Below are 24,788 nucleotides of genomic sequence, written 5' to 3'. Positions count from 1 at the left end.
TTCAAACTATAAAGGGCTAATTTCATAGAATGCATAAAGAACACAGACATAGAAACAAAGGTCACGAACAGATAACTGAGAAAGGAGAGCAGAAGAAAACACAAATTCATTTTCAAATGAAAGAAAAACTACAATGACATACTCATTTGAATTTAGCAGATGAGAAAGAAATTTTAGTTTGATAAATACTAAGAAACAGGCACTCATGTATTGAGGTGGGAATTTCACTTGGTATAAGCCCTGTGGAGCCACTGGGCTATGTCTGTTAAAATTTTAAATGCACGTTATTGTCATTCCTAAATTATACTTCTAGAGTTATTCAAATGATGTGCAAAGATGTATATATGTACAAACAATTCATGTAGCATTTCCATCATTTACCTGTGGAAAGGATCTCAGAGACAGTTCTCTTCTCTCTTTTTTTAAAATAAAATTTTATTGTTTATGCTGTTACAGTTGTCCCAATTTTCCCCCCTTCCCCCACCCTCCGCCCAGCCCATCCCACACTTCCATAATCCATCCCCAGAGTATTGTCCATTTCCATGGGCCCTTCATATATGTTCTTTGACTGGTCCCTTCCCCTTCTTTTAAGCAGTCCCTACCTCCCTCCTCCCCTCTTACCGTTGTCAGTCTATTCCATGATTCCATGCCCCTGATTCCATTTTGCTCATTAGTTTATTTTGTTCATTAGGTTCCTATAGGGAACTGTTCCACATGTGGGAAATGTAGCCCAGCTCCCACTTGGAAAAGCCAGTGGGTGTGAGTTCGGCAGGCAGGACCCACACCCACGGATAGGTTCTCCTGTGGGGAATCAGGCCTGCATTGTACCTAGGCTGCTATGAGACTTGCTTTTGCTAAAACTCCCTCACCCTGGATTGAGGCAGCAAATGTTTACTGAGTATCTTGAACTTTCTAAAGTCTGTGCCAAACCTACCAAGTATGGAGTGTAACCAGTTCAACCACTTTCCCCCTTGAGCTGTAACATCCTTCTCTTTGAAGTAATTAGCAGTATTCTGTCCTTTGTTGTCTGTAAAAGGTAGTCACCTACAGTGAACCTGTGCATGGTAAATGAGGACCATCCTCCATGTAATGTGCCCAGAAAAGCAATAAAAGCCTGTCCAGGCAGGGGTCGGAGCACTCTCTTAGGCTCTCTCTAGCCCTCTCGCCCTCTCTCACTTAGAGAGTGGCTATGCCGTCCCTTTTCCTCCACAGGATTTCTGTAGTCCGTGTGTATTTGTCTATAGCCGCCACAACACAGGATCCTGCTGGCCAGGATCCGCACCAGGTTCCTCTTATAAGCGAGATCATATAGTATTTGTCTTTTGCCAACTGGCTTATTTCACTTATCATAATATAGCAGAGACTCTAAGATGAGAAAAAGAACATAGGTTAGTAGCTGAATATTGAACAATAACCCATCCCCCAAACAATGGGAGACATTTAAAGTGGTAGAATGGGAATTTGAACCCACGCAGTCTGACCCCCAGGCACATACTTTTTACATTATGCATTTGTTAGGTGACCATAGCCTTTCAAAGCCCCATTGCTGTTGGTATTCTTATCAATCCGTGAATCCAAATGTGTAGCACCTCTGTGTTCAAGTACTCTGCTCTCATGAGTTTCCTCGCCTTCTTCCCAGAGGGCGACACCAAAACACAGTGGTTACATTGTGGACCCTGGACTCAGATACCTAGGTTCAAATTCTGACCTTCCATACTTATTAGCTATGCGACTATGGGCAAGTTATCAACTTCTCTATGTCTCAGTTTCCCAATTAGTAAAATGGAAATAATAACACTATCTACTTCTTAGGGTTGTTGTAAAGATCTGCTAAGCTCCTAAGTGAGTGCCTGCTTTATGGTATGGGCTCAGTGTTGGCCACTATTGTTACTGGTAATAACAGTCGTGTCATTATGGATAATGTTAATACTAGTCTTTACGTGTCTAGTCATTAAAAAAAAAAAAACACTGATTGCCCATTGCCCCTGATATTGTGTATTACAGAAAACTTTCATCTCCAAATGGACTTAGCAAATACTATTTGATAGAAAGAAATGACAGGGAGTTGGAGATAATAATACTCTGGGTGGTTTTAAAAAACACGTAGAAGACAGAATGCAGAAGACACTCTCTTACTCACTTTTACCCTCTGGCCAACGAGAGCTGCCTGTCTCCAAGGTAGAGGACATGGTAGAAATATCCTGCATTTACCAGCTCAACATCGCATTCCTCCTCAGGGCTTTCTCCACAATTCAGTTATTAGAAATTCCCCCTGGAATAGGCCAGAGCTTTAGCTAATGCGGCTGGAATTTAGTGCTACTATAATTTCGTATTTCTCCTGTTGTCTTCATAAATACTTTAAAGGGGAGTTGGGAGATGAGTCGCACCCCAACGAGGAGGACATACAGGGGAGTAATAGTTGTAGCCTGAACATTCTCACTCACGAAATAGACACCTGTGAAACGTTACCCCTCGGCCTCCCTCCCCAGGTAATACACTACATCCACCCTCATGAAAATTTCATCTCTTCACTTGACAACAAAGAACAGACTGCAAAAGAAAATTTAGGTCTTGCAAAATGAAAAAGACAAGATAGGCACCTCAGAGAAGATGATTTCAATTTAAAAGTATGAAATGGGCTGTTGGGAAAAGCACTGAAGCCCTTAAAATTTTTCGCAAAAAAAAAAAAAACACCTCTACATGATCACACTAAGAAAAACCAAAAACATGAAGAGAAAAATGCCAATTTCAGAAAATGCATGCCACAAAATACTTGATTTGTTCCTTGCTTTAAAAATGCATCGTTATGTTACCAAACAAGGGGCCTGCCCTGAGCAGGTCGGCCTAGGGCAGCCAGTAGTGTGTGGGTTCTTGACTTCATGCATGAAAGGTTTAGCAACACAAATCCAGGTGGTTGTAATGGTACGTTTATTGAAGCTGGGGAGAGTAGCATAGAAGCAGCAACAGACTGGGTTGCCTTAGCTCACTGGAAAGTCAGAGAAAAGGGAGTCTTGGACACAGGTTCAGGGGGTTAGCCTGGGATGAGCTGCCACTGCCCATTGCTTCCTGGTTGCAAGTCTTGTGGGGACCCTTAGAATTTAGGAGATGTGTGGCTGTGGGGGAAGGTGGTGAGGGTGAGGTGAATGGCATGGGCTGCTCCCCAGAGGGAGAGCAAGTGCTAGGTCCTTTGCCTTGAGGCTTTTATGTCTCTCTTGCTGGATAAAATTTTCAGGGAGGTCTTAGGGGAGGGTTTCAACAGAATAAGCATCAGTTTTCCAGGTGTGCTCTTTCAGGTTCGTGATGTCTACTCATTGGTCAGAGCAAGGGCAGGGGATCGTTAGTCATTACAGCTGGTCCTGGTTGGGCCCGCCCATTTTTGCTTTTCTGGGCCTGGGGCAGAAACACAACTGAGACCTAGGTATTACCTCCAGGGAGGTGACCCTCTGCATCTGGCTGTAAATTACTCCATCACTTTGTCCCGCTATCTGTCTCTGCCTCCCTATCTCACTTGTCCTGGCTTACTGGCCTGTCTTAGTTATAAGCTAGATTTTGTAATGTAAAATAACATAAACGTATTTAGTGGTTTTGTTTCTTTTTCAAGCTAGTGCTCTAATTAAACATTTTTCACTACTTATTTTAAAATGTCTGCCACCTTTTGAAAAGGACTCCTCTGAGAAGCAGGCTTTTCAGGCACCCATTTTGCACGGAGCGTGAGTACCACATAAGGAAAGTAGAACCCGGGAACTTTCAAAAACAAACTTAAAGTCCCTATTCCTTGTTCTCACTCAAGGAATCCCACACAAAATAAGAGTCTTCATTATTTTTCTAGACCTCAGAAAAGGGTACACATAGGAAATTTGGTACAATGTGTTCAACCTTCCAATAAAATGTTCAATTTTACAATTTTAAATTATAAGAATGGCCTCAAAACCATAAGATTGGGAATAAACACTAGATCTAACATTGTGAAGCTACTTTCCATGAAAATGGTTGTTGCTATATGCAGCTCGAATAAATATCTTAAACTTACATGTTTGAAAACTCAGCGTAGGTTACTGGACTAGGGTTCGGTACAGCTCTCCAAATGGGCCTAAACCTACAGCAGACATGGCGGTTCTTCCCCACCCCCACCCCCCACTATCACCATTAACACAAAGAAGAAAACTAAACAAACCCAGACTGGTTGCTTGGATTAAAACCATAAAGTCAGAGTAGGTTTTGCACCGTAGCTCTATTGCTAACTACACTTCTGGGAGCCAGACTTCATACCATGCAACTCTGATTGAGATCTTTCGCTGTGGCCGGCAAAAAAGTTTCAGCATGGGAATGAAAATGGGCTCAACCTTTCTCAAGTCCTGAGGAAAAGCAGGGTAGGTTTGTTCTTACAGCAAGGCATTTTTTTCAATGGTTTCTAGTCAGTTTACTCTTCTCAGATTTCACCACCTAGAAACTAGCATCTTTGTCAAAAACACCTTCTACAAGATTCAATACCAATTAAACTAAAGCACTGTGCCCGAGAGGGAATCAAGATTGGTTCCCATGTCCCTGTCTAAAAATCCACCACTAATATGGTAGAAGGTCACGAGGGAGACCAGAATAAAGAACCTGGGGCCAACTTGCTTAACCTGGGGTCCGCGGATAGAATTCGAGAAGCTCATGATCATGGGTGGGGTAAAAATGGCATCTTTTCATTTTTCACTAGACTGCAACTTGACATTTCACTCGATTATAAATATAGGCAGCAAATCAGCAATATGAGCAGCACGTGTAATTTTGCCACCAGTAGAAATCACAAATATCTTCACATCACATTATAGTTTCTACAGATATCCCTTGTAAAAATATCCTCGGGTGGGTGGAGGTTGGTGAGGGTATAAGAGGGATAAATGGTAATGGGAAAAAATACAATAAAAACAAATAAGAAATTTACAATATTAAAAAACAATGAATTAACTAAAAAAATAAAAATAGCGATGCCTAGGCCATACCCCAAACCAACAAAATCATAACCTCTGAGGGTGGGACCAAGGCATCAAGACTAGTTTTAAAGACTAAATCAAAATAAAAATATCCTCTACATCTATCAAATTCCACAACCATGGTAGCACTTCACCTGTTGCTAGACTTGCATGTGATTCGTCTTCCTGCCTGTAGACACTCAGCATACAACACAGGTAACCAGCTATTGGACAACCCTGCACTTCACGGCCATTCGGCCGCCATAATCTAATGGCCTCGGCTTGAAGTCGCATGTTCTCACTTGGGGACCCAGCATCCATGTTGCTTCCCAGCATTCCCCGTCCACAACTACTGGTCAATCACTGAAAGAGTTGAGCCAGAGACTATCTTGGAGTTTAATGTTCTTATTTAAGCTAAGCAGTAGTAGCCCTCACATTAATACTCTCCTTAATAAATAAAATTAACTTTAACTTAGCTGTATTTTAAATGCATTGTTTTATAACTAATGTATTAATAAAGAAGTGCGTATATTACTATGCCATCCATTTAATGTTTTTCTATGTATAAGTATAATACTTTATTTGTAATTCAATGTACAGTCATATGTAGCTTAATGACAAGGATACACTCTGAGAAAAGTGTCATTAGTAGACTTCATCACTGTGTGAACACAGATTTACACACACTGAGATGGCATAACTTACACACCTAGGCTATGTGGTATCGCCTATTTCTCTTAGGCTACAAGTCTTATGCATGTACAGCATGTTACTGTACTGAATACTGTAGGCAACTCTAACATAATGGTAAGTTTCTGTGTATCGGAATTTATGTCAACATTGAAAGGGTACAGTAAAAACATGGTATAAAAGATAAACATGGCACACCTGTACAGGGCACTTACCATGAATGGAGCTTGCAGGACTGCAAGTTGCTCTGAATGAGACAATAAGTGAGTGATGAGTGAAGGTGAAGGCGTAGGGTATTACTGTACACTACTGTAGATTTCATCAACACTAGACATCGAAGCTACACTCAACTTACAAAAAATATTTTTCTTCCTTCCATAACAAATTGACCTTAGCTTACTACAACATTTTACTTTATGAACTTTTTAAGTTTTTTAAACTTTTTTGCTTTTTTGTACTAACACGTAGCTTCAAAGACAAATACATTGTACAGCTGTACAAAAATATATTTTCTTTATATTCTTATTCTGTAAGCTTTTTTCTATTTTAAGACACTTTTGTTTTACTTTTTAAAGCTTTTCGTTAAACGCTAAGATACAAACACACACATTAGCCTAGGCCTACGCAGGATCAGGACCTGATATTCAATGTCACTGTGTTCCACGTCTATATTTTGTCCCAGGGGCAATAACATAAATGACACTGTCATCTCTTATGATGATAATGCCTTCCTCTGAAATGCTTTCTGAAGGGCCTACCTGAGGCTCTGCTTAAGGACATGTCACTCTCCTCAGAAATACGGCCCTGATGGTTTGCTTGATTTGTTTCTTTTTTTTCATTACAGATTTGCTGATAAGCAGATAATGTATCATAAACATTCCTCTCTACTAATAAAAATCTTTTGGTGTGGGGGGGGCCCATGTGTTCAAACATTTTTAGGAGCTTGTTGAGTTCTGCAAAAGCTTCTGCTAAATCCTTCACTATAAATTTTCTTGGGGGGTTTTTCTTCTCCTCTTGCAGTTTCCTTTTCTCTTGCCTCTTCTTAGGCTATGCATTCCTATACCAGTTCAAACACCTCCTCATTAGTCAATTTCTGAAGAACCGCCTCCAGGAGCTCACCCAGAACCACACCCAGATCAACCACAGCCTTGTTAATTTTTGCAAACCTCTTGAGTGTCTTTTCCAGATGCCATTCATACACTCCTTAGTGACATCACCTCAAGCCCAAGCAAAGTTCCTAATGCAGTTACAGATGTTGTAACCCACACAGAATCACATCAGTGTCTTCTCAGTGTATTCCTTAGTTGCAGCAACAGCTTGGGCAAATGTTCTCCTCAAGTACTTGGCCTTAAACATTGCTATAACTCCATGATCCATTGGTTGGATCAAAGAGGTGGTATTTGGAGGGACAAATACTAGTTTGATATTGGAAGAAAGATCACCAATAAAAGGAGGATGTCCAGAAGCATAGCAACAATAAGCAAAATCTTGAAAGATTTTGGGGTATATATTCCCCAAACAATAGTTCTCCATTTGTTGGGCATAGCAACTGAGGAGGGCATCTTTGAAGAGGACCCACGTCAACCATGACTTCCTATCCATCCTGTAGCCCACTGGCAGTGTGTGCTTACTGATATGCGTGTAGGCCCTGGAATTCTCACTGTGCCACATCTCAGAGGGTTTCAATATGTAACAGTGCCCCTAGGCAGGACCAGTATCCTGTCCTTAAAGGCCTTGAAACCTGGCATTAACTTTGCCTCCTTATGGATGAAAGTGCTTTCAGGCAACTGTTTCCGGAACAGGGAGGTTTCATCCATGTTGAATATTTGCTTTGGCAGGTAATTTTCCTTCATAATCAGTTCATAAAGTTTCCAAAAATTCTTCAGCTACCTTCACATCAGCACTTGCAGACTCACTACTCACTTTCATATTGTATAATAAATAATGATGCCTGAATTGTTTAAGCCACCCAGAGCTAGCAGTAAATTCCACATAGTAGTCAGGTCCAGCCTTTTCTTTCGACACTGCAAACTCACTTTTTGCTTTGCCCCGTGACCATCACAGTACTGAGAGGGATATGCGTCTGTGTCTGGTCTTCAATCCAGGCCATTAGAAGATTCTCCCCGTCTGATATAGGCCTGTCTCAAAGTTTTGTTAGTTTCATTGCAGTCAGTGAAGTAGATCATTTAACAACTTCCACCACTTTGTTCTTATACTTCAAGATCATAGCTCTTGTGGAATGGGACATGCCTGACTGGCAAGCAATAACCGTCACTGATTTTCCACCTCCATAAGCCTTAGTCACTTTTAATTTTGTTTCTGGGTCAATCACCCGACGTAGCCTCTTCCTGGCAGCATCAACAGTGGATTTTGTGTGCTTAGAGGCCATGATGAACGAAACGACATGAGATTAAGTCAAGCACAAGAAAAAACGATGCAATCAAGAGGTGCAGTAAACACAAGCTGTACAGGGTCGCTGCCATTGTAACGTAGCATACTGCACTGCTCTACAGCAGACTTGTTGTAAGTAGACATACTACACTCTAAACTAATGATAAGAAGTATACTACGGTAAACACACAAACCAGTAACAGTCACTGTTATCGTTATTACGTCATGACGTAGTGTGCACAATGGTGTGTGTCACCCCTTCATGGGACTGGCAGTGCGGTAGGTTTGTTTACAGCAGCATCACGACAGACAAAATGCACTGAGCAACTGCCTTGCAATGGGGACAATGCCACTGGGTGGTCAGAATTATTCAGCTCAATTATAATCTTATGGGACCACTGCCATATTTCCAGCCCATAGTTGATCTAAACGTCGGTATTTAGTACATGACCGTATTTTATTTTATTCTCTAAAAAACACTATTCTAATAGGGTTCCATACGCTTCACCAGATGGCCAAAGGGCTCATGGCGCTGAGAAGGTCAAGGTTCACTGACTAACAGATCAAGGGAAAAACTACACAGCCAAGGCAGAACACAGTTTCCTCAGGGAAATGTGGGCCTACAGAGATAGTCAAGTCATCTGATTCAGGCCAAAACAATTTTTATTGAAAGTTTATATATAACTATCCTGTCATATACTTCAAATATAAGCACTAATCTTTTAAATACGGTGATTGCTAATAAGTTTTTTCTTTTTAAATGATCATTGCGGCAGTATGAGCCAAGGTAGAAATCCTAGAGATTATCCCATTTAAACTCCTTCCCTAACCACCACCCACCAAATTATATAGAAATGTAATGGGGTAGATCAGAGCAGAGGTGCCTCGAAAACAGGGGAACCCCCAATCCTGCAAAACGGTGGTAGGGGGGCTGGAAGGGTGCTGACAATGGAACCCAAGGCACAGTTAGGGAAGTTTTCTTTCATTGTTTTTTCTTTTTTTTCTGGGTACCAAATTGCTTAATTTGAAGGGGTGGTACAAATGAAGGATATAAGGATGATTTGGTACAAGTTATAGAAAAGGTGAAGGTAACTCCAATATGCACATACTGCTTTGGTGACCAAGAAGTCATTCCTGTGGCTGCGGGAAGGCAGCCTAAGGCTTAGCTCTTTACTGTCTCCCAGAGCATGCTGGTCAAAGAGACACTCTGCAATGCCACATCCAGGGGCCCACAACCTCACCCCAAGTTGGTTACATGGTCACCGAACTCTTTGATGGATTTCACCTGCTTGTCCAGGTAGTGAGTCTCAATGAAGTCACACAAATGAGGGTCATTTTTTTTCAGTGGCCAGTTTGTGCAAGTCCAGTAGTGACTGATTCACACTTTTTTCTAAATGTCATGCACACTCCGTTGCATTCAACCCATTCTCCCAGTCATCACTGTCTGGTTTCTTGATATTCTGAAGGAAGATTTGGCCACCTTGTTGGTCCTGCAGCTTCATCAGTTTCTCAGCATGTTCCCTGTCCTCATGAGATTGGTGAAGAAAAGTTCTTCAAAACCACATCATCATGGTCAAAGTAGTAAGACATGGACAGGTAAGCAGCATAGAGCTCCAGGCTGATTTGGTGGTTGATGGCAGCCTCTGAGTCCTGGTGCACCTGGGAGGTAGATGTGGTCCTCATGATGGGCATCTGAGGGCAGGCAGCTTTGTCCTCAGCTTTGTGGTGCTGGAGCTGTGGCAGGGACCTTGGGGCTCTCTGATGGTGCTGTGAGAAGGAGGCAGGACTGATTCGGGCAGCTGGATGGACAGGGGTGGGGGATGGGTCAAGTGCCAGGTTCAGTTCAAGTACTGTTGAAGCAGGAAACCACGGCAACTCTCAGCAAAGACTCTGTTTTTTCAAATAAGTTTCTGTTTCTTGCTCTTCCTCTTCTCCATCTAGCACCACTATAATTTGGATGTTGGTAAGTTTAAAGTTGTCCCAGAGGTTCCTAAGCCTATCTTCATTTTTTTTTTAATTATTTCTTCATCCTACTGTTCTGACTGAATGCTTTTTCTTTCCTTGTCAAATCATTGATTTGATTCTTGGCTTCATCCTCTCTGTTTTTGGTTCCCTGTAGATTTTTCTTTATTTCACTTAGTGTAACCTTCCTTTCTTCCCTTATGTTTTTGCCATACTCAATGAGTTCTGTGAGCATCCTGATCACCAATGTTTTGAACTCTGCATCTGATAGGTTGGTTATCTCCATTTCACTTAGTTCTTTCCCTGGGATTTTGTTGTATTCTTTCACTTGGGCCATATTTCTTTGTCTCCTCAATTTAGCAGCCTCTCTGTGTTTGTTTCTATGTATTAGGTAGAGCTACTTTGATTCTCTGTCTTAGAAAAGGCACCTGTAAATTGTGTGGGCAGAGCCTTAGGTAATCGCCAGGGCAGGGCAATGTACTTCACTGCTTTATGGCTCAGTCTGGGGGAGGGCTCAGAGAGGGGACAATGCCACTGCCTGGCTTTTAGAGATTTGCCCAGCACTCGCCCCGTTTCTAGTCACTTCACCCATTTCCCAAATATGACTGGCTCCCTTCTAGCTGTTGCCCTAGTGGTGAATCCCAGAGTTGGTGTGTTTGAGAACATTCTAAATCTGTGCAGGCCCTTTCAATGGACTCTCCTGAAAATCTGGCAGTTTCTTCCACCACCCCAACCCCCACTGTTTTTTATAGCCAGAAGTTATAGGGATATATCTTCCCTGCACTGGAACCCTGGGCTGTGTGGTTTGGCCTGGGAATGGGATTGCTCTCTCTCAAGGTATCCATCCTGATTTTCACCCACCACATGTGAGTGTGGAACTGCCCATTCCACCACTGCCTCTCTGCACAATACCACATCTCCATGCCTCTCCACCTGTCTCTGTGACTCTGCCCCTCCTACCCATCTGGATGAATGTGGCTTCTTTAAATGCTTTGTTGTCGGATTTCCATAAAGCTCAATTTCCTGACAGTTCTGGTTGTTATTTGTTTTGAGATATAGTTGTAATTTTCACTGTGGTTGCATGAGGAGGTGAAGCATATCTACCTATGCCTCCACCTTGACCAGAAGTCTGCACATGTTCTTTTTACTCAACAAAATCCATTCCCTCATTGACCTCTGATAAATGCTCCTGAACCCTCCTGTCCATGTCTTGTCCTCCCACTCCTCAACCTTAGATTGTGACTTTGAAAGCCTTCAATTGATTATGACAAACTTTCCCATTTTTGTGAATTGTTTTGTTCATTTCTTCTTACTTCTTCACCGTATCAGAAACCTGATTCTTTAGATCACACTCAGTTTCACTTGCTCATTTCACTGGCATATATCGCCTGCACAAAATGTGGTTCAAGGAATTTACAGTCAGAGGAAGAATACAAAATAAAATTTACTTGGCAAAGTACTGTGATGAGTGCTACAGCAGAGGATTACTCGAAGTTCTATGGATATACAGAGAATGAAGAGATTGGCTCTGCTGGGAAGTCACGTCTGGTTCACAGAGGAAGTGATTGTAGAGACAGATCTTTAAAAAAGAGGCTTGGAAAAGAACCAAACATACACTAAAATCAATGATACAATAAGAGGAACATTCTCTGTACGCTGAACTAAAAAAGCCATGTTGAAAGGGATCTAAAATCATCCAGAGAGAGAGAAGGTAGTATGAGCCAAGGTAGTCCTCCATCAGAATCAAACTTAAACTACTCAATTTGCAGTAAAATGGAGAAATAGAACTTAATGTTAATCTTGACTCACTCTTCTGGAAACTTCATTAAAATGGCATTAAAGGCGTTTGTTTTAAGATAGGAACTCACAGGAATAAAGAAAACTGCAAAGGAGATGAAAGCAATACAAATGTGGAAACAAGAAAGCCAACAGAAGAGAGCTAACCAGAAGACCAGAGAAAGATGGAACCACACTGGCCATGAGGGAAGCTCAAAACTAAATTGATTTAGGCTGTAGAATCCAAGACAGCCTCAGTAACTGGAATGCTCAGGTATCACAGAAAGTGAGTGTGTAGGTGGAGCTAAACATGGGCAACGTGATTGAAAAGTCTAAATAAGAAGTAGTAGTACTCCTGGACCACCTGCTGGGTGATAACCAACTTTGGCAGAAGGATGAAGGCTTCCTTTTCTTACATACTGAACCAAGTAGACCCTGGACTTAGGAACACTACGCTCATTGAAAATTGGAGAAAGATGTGTTACTAAAAGAAAAAAAGAGGAAAATAATGGAAAAAACATACTGAAATGATGATATTTGTGAGCCCTGATTTTTAATGTGATTCCAGCAATACTGGCAGCCAGGCTTTCACACTCTCAGGCAGAGGATTAAAGGATTTTGCTCTGGAAAAATTGACCCACTGGGGAAAAATAAATAAAAATTATATATATTATATGTAATATATATAATACAGGGGTAGGCAAAAGTAGGTTTACAATTGTAATACAAATAAATAATTCAAGAATAAACTGTATGTTTTGCATACCCACAACTGTGTATCAGGAATTACCCCCCCCCTCCAAATGACCCATTTCTATCATCCAACCATGAAGGGCATCATCAAAAACCCTCACAAAAACAACCAAGAGACAGAGCGTCTCAGCTCTTGAATAAAATAGGACTACAAGAGCATCAAACATTTGAGGAAAAAATATACTAAAGAGAAGAAGAAAAACAAACAAAAGGCAAAGGGGATACTTTGAGGAAAAGAGCCAATACTAGAAACAGGAAAACCTCAAAAATATAATTAACCATATATAAGATACTATATCCATGAAAAAAACACAATTATATGAAAAAATGCTTAGAAATTAAAAATATGCTAGAATAAATGAAAAAGTCAGTAGGAGGGTTAGAAGACAAACTTACAGAACTCTCCTATAAAGTAGACCAACAGACAAAGTTTTTACATTTTCAATTCAGTCTTTCTTCTGCTCAAGCAGCCTTTTTAATGCAAAAGGTCCTATTTCACCTTGTCTGTACATCTCGAAAAGTACATCAAAACATAGTTCCACATCCATACTTCTTGAATATCATAGTTTGTTTCTGACAGAAAAGTGATGAAGTGGACCATCATATTTCTGCTTTCAGCAATATCTTTTATATTGTACTGTTATAATTATTTTCACAAAAAAGAAGGATGTAAACAAAATTTTGTATATTTGTGACTCCTACTAATTCACTGCCTTCATTATGTTTTTACCATTGTCAGTAACAACCTGACATAACAAATGAAATGGATAATTTTTCAAGAAAATATATATTATTAACATTAATTCAAGAATAAGTAAAATAAAAATCTTAACAGACCAATTATCATTCAATAAATGGGAAAAGATGATGAGAGACCCATTGATATGCTGAGCTCTTGGGAGGGGATCCTGTGTATCTCTTCCCAACTCTGTGTTAAGTGACACCATATCGGTAGCTTGAAGTCTCCCACAATGGGAGTATTTACATCATAGAAATAGGCAAAGGCTACAAATCAGGGCTTTTTCTTTATAGAAAGCCAGTTGTTGAACACTTGCCAGAACATATCTGGAATTATCCCTCCACCCAAAGTAGCTCAGGTCCAGTGGTTGACAAGGAAGCTTCTATCAAATATTCAAGTTGAAAAATAATTACTATATTATATTCCATAGTATCTACATTTATACTCCTTTCCATGTAATCTTTATAGTCTAAATTTTACAAGTTCTCCACACTCTGTCTCCAGTCCTCCCCCTACTCTGATTGGAATCCACCCAATCAGGCTTTCCTGCCCATTGCTCCACTGGAACTGTGTCAAGGTCATTATGAACTGAGTGTTTGAAATTGTCCAATGATCAGTTTAATGGAACATAATCTCAGACATATTTCATCATATTTTTAATAACATTGCATCATAAATGTCCAGAATACAATAAAAAAGTTACTAAACTCATGAAGAAGCAGAAAAAACTTATGAAGACCCAAAATCAGGAGAAAAAAGTCAGTAGAATCCCAAATATGGCACCCATGTAAGAATTAACTGACAAGGACTTTAAAATAATTATTACATATATGTTTAAGTATGTAAGGAGAAAGAGGGTTTTATTGAGTGAATAGATCCAGATTCTAAAAAGACAATTCAAAATTAGAAAATAAGTGAAAATTCTAGAACAGGAAAAAAGTATCTAAAATGAAAAATTCACTGCATACACTTAACAGTAGATGATATACTGCAGGAGAAAATATAAGTTTTGGAGCTTGGACAAGAAATACTATCTAAACCAAAGCACACAAAGGAGAAAATCCATGTGAAAAAAACTGAATACAGCCTCATTGGCCTGGGGAACACTATCAAGTTATCTAACAAATATGTCACTGGAGTTCTAGAAGGAGAGAAAAGGGATATGGGAGCAACAACAACAAAAAAATTAATGAAATAAGAGCCACAATTTTCCAAGAAGTTCAACGAACTCTAGCCAGAAAAACACAAGAAAAAAACCACACCTAAGCACATCACAGTCTGGAAACCAAAGAGTATGAGAAAGTCTTAAAAAGGACCAGGAAAAAAAACCATATCACATACAAATGAACAACAATGATTACTCACTTCTAGTCAGAAACAGGGCGAGTCAGATGACAATGAAACGATGTCTTTAAAGCCCTGAAAGGAAAACATCATCAACCTAGAATTCTATATCCAGAAAAAAACAGACTTTGAAACTAAAGACAAAAACACATTCAGATAAACAAAACCTGAGGGAATTCATATAAAGTAGACCTGCACCTCAACCTTGAGGAAAATATCAGACAGAAATTCAGACCTCTTTCATTTAGGAGTCTGTGTGGTCCTTCGAGGCGTACCATGACTTCCTCCAGCACCAGTGAGTAATGAAGTCCTGTTTCAAAGGCTCTTGTGGCCTTTTGTTGAACTACAGTTCACCATTCAGCACCCTGTCTTCCACTTAAGAAATGTTAATTTAACAAAGTCATAACAAGGATAATAAAATAAAGGACGAAGAATGAAAAATGCCCAAAAATGAGTGAGCTAATATCAATGGTTTTCTTATTTCTCAATTTCTTTAAAAAACTATTTTTCCTTTTTTCATTTTAATTTATTTTTATTGAATTTATTAAAGCAACATGGGTTAATAAAATTATGTTTCACGTGTATAATTCTATAATAAATTGTATATTGTATTGTGTGCTCACCACCACAAGTCAAGTCTCCTTCCATCACCATTTAACCCCCCTTTATCCTCTTCTACCTCCCCCACCCCCATCTCCCTCTGGTAATCACCATATTGTTGTCTGTGCTTCTGAGCAGGGGTTTTTTTTCTGGCTTAATCATTTCACCTTTTTTGCCCAGATACTCAACCACCCTCCCCTCTGATAGTCGTCAGTCTGTTCTCTGTATCTATGAGTCTGCTTATTTCGTTCATTAGATTCAATGTATAAGTAAAATTATATGGTACTTATCTTTCTCTCACTGGCTTATTTCACTTAGCATAGTATTCTTCAGGTTCATCCATGCTGTCTCAAAGGGTAAGATTTCCTTCTTTTTTAACGCCAAGTAGTATTCCATTGCATAAATGCCTCACAGCTTTTTTATCCACTCATCTATTAATGTACACTTGGGTTACTTTCTGACACGATCAGGCGCGTTCAGTGTGGTATGGCCATAGACCACTTGGGCCACTTTCAAATCTTGGTGATGTAAATAACACTGTAATGAACATAGGGATGCATATATTCTTTCAAATCAGCATTTCAGGTTTCTCAAGTATGTTCCCAGAAGTGGAATCACTGGGGTATAAAGCAGTCCCATTTTTCTTTTATTTCTTTAAAATAAGATTTTACTATACATAGTAAATGCTATTACAGTTGTAGCAGTTCCATTTTTTCCTTTTTTGAGGTAACTCCATACTGCTTTCCACAGTGGCTGCATCAATCTGCATTGCCATCAGCAGTACACAAGGGCTCCCTATTCTCCACATCCCTGCCAACACTTGTGGATTTATTGATGACCGTCATTCTGACAGGTCTGTGAGGTGATATCTCATTGTGGTTTTAATTTGCATTTCTCTGATGGTTAGTGATGCTGAGCACCTTTTGATATGTCCATTGGCCAACTGTACGTACTCTTTGGAGAGGTACCTATTCAGATCTTCTGTCCATTTTTAATTGGACGGTTTGTTTTTTTGGTGTTGAGTTTTATAAGTTCTTTGGAAATTCTGGATATTAACCCCTTATCAGATATATTGCTGGAGAATATGTTCACCATTCAGTGGGTTGTCTCTTCATTTTGTTGATGGTTTCCTTTGTTGTGCAAAAACTTTTCAGTTTGATGTAGTCCCATTTGTTTGCTTATTTATTATTTATTTATTGGTTTCCCTTGGCCAAGGAGACATGTCAGAAAAAATATTGCTATGAGAAATGACTGAGATTTTACTGCTTATGTTTTCTTCTAGGATTCTTATGGGATCAAGCCTTTAATCCATTTTGAGTTTATTCTTGTGTATGGTATAAGAAGATGGTCTAGTTTCATTTATTTGTACGTATCTGTCCAATTTCCCCAATACCATTTATTGAATAGACTATCTTTACCCCATTGTATGTTCTTGACTCCTCTGTCAAATAATTGACCACAAAGGTGTGAGTTCATTTCTGAGCTCTCTATTCTGTTCTAAAAACTATTTAAAACAAACTATTTAGTGTTTTGTGGGGTTTATAACATATATAGAACAATTCACCAGGAAGGCATAACAATCTAAATGTGTATGCGATCAATAGCAAAATTTCAAAATAAATAAAGCAAAAACTAGCAGAACAAAATAAATACACAAGTCATGTGTATTGTTTAAGATGCTAACACTACTCTCAGTAATTGATAGCATAAAACAAAGTCAATAATATTAGGAAAAATTTTGAATACTGTGACAAATTTTACTTTCCAAATAGTCCTCAGCAATGTTTATAGTTACACATGCTCTAACAGAAACATGTTACTGACCCCCACCAGTCAAGAGGGGGAGTCTATTGCTTCTCCTCTTGACAGCACAAACGGAATTCTGTGACCACCACTACAAACAGAACAGGGCAGTAGTGAGCTGCATGACTTCCAAGGCTAACTCAAAAGAGGCAACACAACCTCTACTTGGCTTCCTCCTTTCTCATGACATGCAACTAAGGAGCTTTAAGCCAACAGCCTCCCTGAGCAACCATGCTGCAGTGGCCATAAAATGAAACCACATTAAAAGGGACAAAGATGCTTAGGTAGCTTTAGATGATTCCTTCTTTCAGCCTTGAGCTTACCCTCAACTACCTGACTGTGAGTGGAGTCTGCCTTTGAGATGCTCAGCTGATGCTGACCGAAGCGCAGATTAACTATTCCCACTAAGGCTTGCTGAAATATCAGAATTTTGAGCCAAATACATATTATCATTTTAAAACACTAAGTTGTGGAGACATTTGTTACATAGCCATAATAACTGAAACAATGATCAACTACAACGAGCTAACTGACATTTATAGAACACTACATCCAAAAACTCTAGTACTTGTAAGTACTCATGAAACATCATAAATATAGATCATGTGTTGGGCATAAACAAGTCTGAATGAATTTAGAAGGATTGAAATAGAGAAACTAAATTAAAAATCAATAACAAAAATAAATCTGGAGAAAACCCCAAATATCTAGAAATTAAGTAACATTATACTAAAGAAGTAAACATCAAAGAAGAAATCACAAGGGAAATTTGAAAATATTTTGAAGTAAATGCTAATGATAATAAAACAATTATAGGAGGTGCCTAAAGTAATGCTTGAAGAAAATCTATAATTTTATTAGCTTATTTATTTAAAGGTTGAAAATTAATTATCTAGACTTATCCTTTAAAATTCTTTAAAAAGGAAGAGCAAATTAAACTCAAATTATGAAAATGTACATACTTAATAAATGTCATAGCAGAAATCAGTGAAATAGAAAACAATCAAGAAAAATAAAACCAGAAGCTAGTTCACTGAAAACTTCAGTAAACTTGATACTATTTTGCCAAGACTGATCAAAAAAGAAGAGGGCACACCACAGAAATATTTAAAGATAAATGAGGAAATATTATGAACAGCTAAATGCCAATTAATTCAGCAACTTAGAAACACCGGGCAAATTCCTGGAAAGATGATATAGATTTAAAAAAACAGAATGCTCATTTTTCTGTACAAAATATTAAACTTATAATTAAAATCTTTCCCATAAACTGTAGGCCCAGATGGCTTCACTGGTGAATTCTATTAAACCTTTAAGACAGAATAGTAACAGTCTAACATAGGTCTTTCAGAGCATAAAAGATGAGGGGATGCTTCTCAATTCACTGTATTAGACCAGCAAAACCCTAATACCAAAACTAGGCAAGAACCTTACAAAATAAGAATGATACAAACCCATATTCCTCATTTAAAAAGTGGCAACATTTCTTAACCAAGTATTAACATATCAAATCTGAACACATATAAAAAGGGTTGTGAGAGTCTACCTAAGCTACTCCGTGATATTACTGCCTCTGTGTCCATTGTGTTTGGCCAACTGGCCCTGGGCGTCTGCACACGGACACCGGTCCTCACCAAGGATATTTCTCATATAACTTCCTCCACAGCCCTGTGATCGACACTTTCCACCTGCCAGGGCCTTCCCCCGTGTGCCCCTTAGAAAGGCCCTCACGAAGCTTATCAACATTCCAGTCTTGTTGGTTTAAATTGACCAATCCAGCCTTAGTCTGGGAACCCCAAAGCACTCTATCCATGGACCCTACTAAAGGCACATGCCCCAAGTCCTGCCTCATTATTTGCCTGCACCCTGCTTTGACATCCCCGTGTGGCCCCTTGAGGCATGCTGTGAACTTCCTCCAGGACCTGTGAGAAATAAACTTTTCTATTTCAGTTTCTCTTGTGGTCTTTTGTTGAACCATCCAAAACCCTGTGCTCCATTAACAACTGTTAATTTAACCAATGTCATAACAAAAATAATACTCATGACCAAGTGCGGTTCATCCCAGGAATGCAAGGTTGATTTAGCATTAAAAAATAAATCAATACAATTCACCACATTAATGGAATGAAATGATTACCTCAGTAATTATTCAGATAGAAGCAGAGAAGTATTTGACATAATTAATACTTTTTCTTAATAAAAACTTTTAGTAAAATAGTAATAGAAGGATTATATAAAGGAAACTCCTTATATTTTTCCTTACATCTTTTCCTATGTTTGCAATAGTGTTTCTACTTTAGCCTTTGTACCCCTAAAATCTATTCTCCACACAGCAACAAGGTTATCTTGTTAAGATACAAGTACATTAATTTCACTCTTTTGCCCAAAACCCACTGTCATTCCAAATCTTCTGATATTTAGTTATGTATATCAATCTCTAAAGCAAGCACTAAAAATGTAGAGAGATATAGAAAATAAGCCAATAAATTTTAAATGATTACTAATAAAAGAAAGGAAAAGGGAACAAAGGAACAAAACCAGAGGTGACCAGCAGAATCACAAATAGTGTAAAGGCAACCTAAATGCAATCATCAGTAGTCACTTTAACGGTAATAGATCTGCACACCAGTAAAAGACAGTGGTCATTAGATGGGAAAATAAAATTTTTCAGTAGACCTAACTACATGTGGTCTATTAAAAAAGCCACTTTAACAATAAAACCACAGATATATTCCTATTTTAATGAAGAACAAGTAAAGTACGCCTGCTAACTGCATAATAATTAGCATTGTTCTGGAAAGGCTTGCCAGTACAAGTGGATAAGGAAGCAAATTAAGAAGTAGAAATATTGGAAAGGAGGAAGAAAAGCTAACAGCATTTGTAAATAGCATCATTTTGTAGGAATAAAACTCAAAAGAATAATCTGAAAAGCAACTAGAACTCATAAGAAAAATTAGCCGAGTAGTGATTACAAAATAAACAAAGCTCATCCCAGCAATAAAGAATTAGAAAATAACTAATTCTTAAGAGCAAAACAATATACATCACCTAAGAGTTAAAACGAGAAATGTGCAGAATCTCTGTAAAGAAAACCACAACACTGTTATTGAAAGACATAAAAGAAAATTTGTCTAAATGGAGAACTATATCATGTTACCGGCTAAGGAGACTTAATATTATCAAGATGTCAACTCTTCCCAAATAAATAAATAAGCTCAGTGCAATCCCAGTGGGTTTGAGGATTTATTTTTGGAAACTCAACAAATGATTCTGAAGTTCATCTGGAAGAATAATACATGAAACTAAGAGAGTTTGAAAATTATAGTAATGATACAACTTTGTCTTGCTAGAAAGTACAATGTATTCGTGTATAAAATATAATTAAAATTTTGTAATACTGCCATAAAACAAGCAAACAATGGAATAAAAATTGGAGTTGAGAACTATTTCTGGATGAGCATACAATTACTGTGTAAATGGTGGCATCTTAAATCAATGGAAAAAATAAATTAGTCTGTACATGGTAATGGAGCAGGTTACTAACAACTATGGGAAAACAAGCTAGATTAATACTTTATATTATATTCTAAATAAATCCAGACTTATTAGAATTCAAATAGAAAAATAAGATCGGTTATTGTAGCACTGTGGAATACATACACGAATACACAACCTTGGTACAGTAAAGAAAATGATACCTAAGTTATATGGGAAAATATTAAGCTTACTATAAAAATATTTCCATTTGATAAAAGATTACATTAAAAATAAAACTAAAACATGCACATAACAGGAAAAATGTATACAATATACCTTTAAGAAAAAGCTCATATCAATCCATAGCAGGTTGACAAAGGCACCAAAAGAAAACAAAAATCACTAACAGACAATAATGGAAAATTCTCAAAACAGGATATAACTACTTGTCACCTGATAATTAAAAGAGCAACTCAAGAGGCATGCCATGTTACAGTAGCAAATAGGCAACACTGTATATACATATTAGAAGGGTATAGGAAAATACAACTTTCATTGACTAGTGGAAGAGTATAGATTTCTGTAACTTTTTAAAAAACAGATTGCAGAATCCTTAAAATTTTGTAAGTATACCACTTAAGGGAATTAATCCTAACAAAATAATAATGGATTTTTCTAAATGCATATTCACAGTACCTGATTATGAAATGCCAGGGAAAAAAATGGATCTATCCAGGGTTCTCTAAAAACTCAAATCAAAACAATCATAAAAAAAAGAGAGAGAGAAGTGATCTTTGATAAAGCTAGGAGACCCCTGTAACCCTGAACTACAGTCTTTGAGGAGCAGCTGCCAAATGCAGGGAAGGTCATACAGGGATATGGGAAACGCCTAAGGAGACATCTGTGGCCGCAGATCTCAAACGGATCAGGCAGAGCACAGTTATCCCAAGTATGTGGGCAAAACAAGGGGCAGAACCACAAGTCTGGTCTGGAACAATAGGAACAGAGGAAGCTTCCCCAGACCCCATAAAATAGGCAAGGAGGTGGGACCAAGACTGAACAAGGAAACATACATTTTTGTCAGAAGCAACATGTCATGGAGGAAAGTGAAGGAAATGGATCCTTTGCCCTCATTATGAGCAGTCCAAAAACTGATGATTTCCTTGAACTAGGGCAAAATAAAGGTGTACACACACACACACACACACACACACTCCACTGAGCCAAAGAAAGTTACTGCTTGCCTGGAATACTGCTCTAGTCTCTCCCCTGAAGGAACCTCTTACGAATAACTGGAAGGATTCACCTCATTCACAAATGTAATAAGCACAAAAGAACCAGCCAAGTATCTATGCAAAGTTACTTTTCAAGAAAAGGAAGAAAAATGTGGGAAAAACAAGTGTCAAATGATGAACCCACACCAGAAAAATATGGCCACAGCTCAGATAAAAATCACAACCAAATATACGGTCATGAATACACGGCACCTAATGAATCAAAGAGTTCAAAGCAGAGAACTGGAGGAGATGAAACATGAGCTGGCAGACTTAAGAAATAAATAGAAGAAAAAAAAAAATCCATCTAAGAAATCAAGGCCACATTAACCAGCGCACACACACACAAAAGCCATCATTGAAATCACACCAAGGGACAGAAGCAAGCAAAATGATAGATGTGAATTACAGACAAACAAACAAAAACTCAACACAAAACAAAGAAAGGAGAAAAATAATTTAAAGGCATAATATTGAAAAGCTAAAAGGCTTCAATCTATAACTCGAAATAGCAAGCCATACCAAAAAAAAACAAAACCAAAAACCCTCATGCAATATGATCAACACTAAATGTATGCTAATGATAGTACTGGACTTCAAAGATGAAAAAAATAAAAAAACTGGGGACATTCAGGCAAAGTGATTAAGTATTCTACAAGTCTGAGGCAGACTCCTACTTGTTTCCCCTAAATTTTCTCTTATTTCTGTGCATACAACCACCCAGCTAGACACGGCATCTCCTGGCTTTCTTTGCATTTGGTTATGGCAGACACACAACTCATGTTCTGGACAACTGGACATGCATTGAAGTGAAGAGTGCAAAGTCATCTGCAGTTTAAAGAAAAGCTGTTTTCTCTGAATTTTGCCTCTTTTTCTCTTTCATGAGCTGAAGCATAGATGTGCCAGCATCCCATCTCCGGTCTGGGGATGAGAACAATGTCCTAGAGGACGGCGGAGCAACAACACAGAAGGAATTGCTCCCTGGTGACATGGGGCAGCAGCTGCTCTGATAACGTAGACAGGCCAGACTGATATATGAGAGCAATATAAAGTTCAGCCTTATTTAAATCATTGTATCGTGTACTTTGGTATAGTCTCACATTCTTTCCCATACTGAATGCAAAGGGGAAAAGTGAGACTGGGCCTCATACTTTACAACATTCAATGCTGGAAGACAGAGACATGATGCTTACTGTCTAGTTCTCACTGACATAGCAGAATACCAATATACTGGGTGGCTTGTAAACAACAGAATTTTATTTTTCATAGTTCTGGAGGCTGGGTCATCCAAGATCAAGGTGCTAGAAGACTTGGCATCTGCTGAGAGCCCACTTCCAAGTTCACAGATTGCAGTCTTCACATGTGTCTTCATATGGCAGAACAGGTGAGGGAGCTCCCTGGGATCTCTCTTATTAGGACAATAATCCCATTAATGAGAGCTTCGCCCCCATGACACAATCATCTCCCAGACTCCCACCTTCAAATACCATCATTAAGGGTTAGATTTCAACACATGAATTTTGGAAGGACACAAACAAGATCCAATCAAAAAGCTACAGACAAGAAGAAAATTTAATAAAATGCCTAGTTTCAAAATTAATAGAAAAATTATTTCACTTGCAGCTTTGATTGACATGCTTGTATCAAACCAAACCTCCCTACCCTACCAAAAAAAAAAAAAAAAAAAAAAAGGTAAAATAGAAACATCTGTTTGAAAGCATTAGAAACTATCAAGGTAGCCAGGACTTGAGAGGTGAAGTTCTGCAAGAGCCAAGAAGTGTGTTGAGATAAGTCCAACATTCTGCTCCACTCCTCCTCTGAATGCATTTGCTGGTTCCTGAGTAGAATCAGGCCTAGCATCTGCGAATTGAGGAGACGGGGGTGGCTCTGAGGCTGAAAACCTCAGTGGCACTTTCTGTAGCCTCATAGGACTAGAGAGAAAAACCTGGAATTCAGCAAGACATCCAAGACTTGAGAATCAAAGATCTTCAGAGGGAATGGAAATGTATGAAGACAAACCTCCAGGCATTTGCCATAAATAACATGGAGCTGAGAACATAAGGAGCCAAGCACAAAGTTGCAACTAGGAACCTCTAACAGTTTGCTAGAGTTGCTCTAACAAAGTACCTCAGACTGGGTGGCTTAGGTGGAAATTTTTTTCTCACAATTCTGGAAGCTAGAAGTCCAAAATCAAGGTATTGGCAGAATGGCCTCTTCTGAGGCCTCTCTCCGTGGCTTGCAGATGGCCTTCTGCCTGTGTCTTCACTCGGTCTTCCTTCTGTGCATGTCTACGTCCTGAACTCTTACAAGGACACCAGTCCTACTGGACTAGGGCCCATCTTAATGGCCTCGTTTTAACCTAATTACCTCTTTAAGAACTTATCTCCAAATACAGACACATTCTAAGGTACTGGTAAAGATATGGATAAATGTAAAACTCTCTCTCTCTCTCTCCCCCCATCTCTCTTTCTCTCACTGAGCCACACCAGTCAGGGCTAAAACTTTATCTCATTTTTTAAATTTCTTTAAAAGGCAAGTATCTATTTATAGCAAAAGTAATGTACTGTCAAATTTATAACATATAGAAGTAATAAAATTTATGATAACAATAACTTAAAGGGTAGAGGTGAATGGAAGTATACTGTAGCTTCCTACATTGTATGTGAAATGGTATAATATTATTTGAAAGTAGACTTGTTATAAGTTAAAGATCCATGTTTAAAATTCTTTTAAGAACCATTAAGGAAATAAATCAAAGAGGTTTGGCTAATAAGCCAATAATGGAGATACAATGCAATTTTAAAAAATACTCAATCCAAAGAATGAGGAAAAGAGAAAACTATGAACAAAGAGAACAGATAAGCCATAGAACACAGTGCAAAATGGCAGATCCAAATGCAAATGTTTCACTGTCACATGCAATGTAAATTGTCTAAACATCCCAGGTAAAGACAGACATTTCCAGATTAAATAAATATGAAAATATCTTAAACCATACTCATAATTTTTTAAAAAATACAA

General features: G+C 38.6%; 1 pseudogene; it reads right to left on the bottom strand.

Moving 5' to 3' along the window:
* Nucleotides 1-7,830: 7,830 nt before the first annotated feature.
* On the bottom strand, nt 7,831-9,722 carry LOC128780417 (ferritin heavy chain pseudogene; annotated as a pseudogene).
* Between the last annotated feature and the right edge of the window lie 15,066 nt (nt 9,723-24,788).

The sequence above is a fragment of the Desmodus rotundus genome, chromosome 3 (genome assembly GCF_022682495.2).
Source record: "Desmodus rotundus isolate HL8 chromosome 3, HLdesRot8A.1, whole genome shotgun sequence".
NCBI lineage: Eukaryota > Metazoa > Chordata > Mammalia > Chiroptera > Phyllostomidae > Desmodus > Desmodus rotundus.
This window is presented reverse-complemented; position numbering and strand designations above follow the sequence as displayed.